This window comes from Propithecus coquereli, unplaced genomic scaffold, assembly GCF_000956105.1.
Source record: "Propithecus coquereli isolate 6110/MARCELLA unplaced genomic scaffold, Pcoq_1.0 Scaffold42, whole genome shotgun sequence".
Lineage (NCBI taxonomy): Eukaryota > Metazoa > Chordata > Mammalia > Primates > Indriidae > Propithecus > Propithecus coquereli.
Window position 1 is genome coordinate 4,040,613 of NW_012149952.1, and position 949 is coordinate 4,041,561.

The window sequence follows — 949 nt, forward strand, 5'->3', positions numbered from 1 at the left end:
AAAAAAAAGAACTGTTTGTCATCAGGCCACTGTAAGGAGTAAAAGGGCACCCACACGGGGAGAGATTCCCTGTACACGTATCCAACAAGGATTCATACCTGGAGTATGCAAAGAACTCTGACATTTCAGGAAAAAAAGACAACCTGTGGAAAATGGACCAATCGCCTAGACTCTTCACGAAGAGAATATCCAGCCAAAGCATCGGTCAGCACCCGGCGAGATGCTCGGCCTCGCTGGCCCTCTGGGAAATGCAAATGAGGACCCCAAAATGGATCTCCGGGAGCAGAGGGAAGAGCTACTCCGGAAAAGTGTTCAGCAGTTGCCTTTAAACTTAGGCGTCCCCTTACCCCACGACGGCAGTTCCACTCGTACGTATTTACCGAAGAGAGATGAAAACACGTCCACGTGAAACCTTACACGTGACCGTTCCTAGCAGCTTTCATCATAACAGTCTGAAACCAGGAACAACCCAGGGGGCCATCGCTGAGAAACTGAACAAACGGCGGCACGTTCAGACAATGGCTACTACTCAGCAAAAAAAGGGAACGCACGCTAATGCACGCGACAGCACGGATGAACAGCAGGAACACGGTTTTGAGTGAATGAAGCCCGAAACAAAAAATACATACCGTGTGATTCCATGTGTGTGAAACGCTCAAAATTCCAGAAAAGGCAAGTAAACACAGACAGAAAACAAACCAATGGTTGTCTGGTGCTGAGGGCGGGGCCGGGCATTGATTAGAAGTTGGATGGGGGATCGGGGATCTTTATGGGGTGTTGCAAATGGTCTGCATTGCAGTTGGGGCGGTGTTTGCGTGGGTGTGTTTTTCTGAATGTGTTGTCGGTTTATTATAGCTAAACCGGAGCACAGTCGAATTGATTTAAAAAGAAAAATCGGCCGGGCGCGGTGGCTCACGCCTGTAATCCTAGCACTCTGGGAGGCCGAGGC

General features: G+C 49.5%; 1 protein-coding gene across 1 annotated transcript in view; it reads left to right on the forward strand.

Moving 5' to 3' along the window:
• Positions 1-949, forward strand: part of DHX34 (DEAH (Asp-Glu-Ala-His) box polypeptide 34) — a 33,989-nt gene that overhangs the window by 29,798 nt on the left and 3,242 nt on the right. The gene's annotated exons all lie outside the window — the stretch shown is intronic.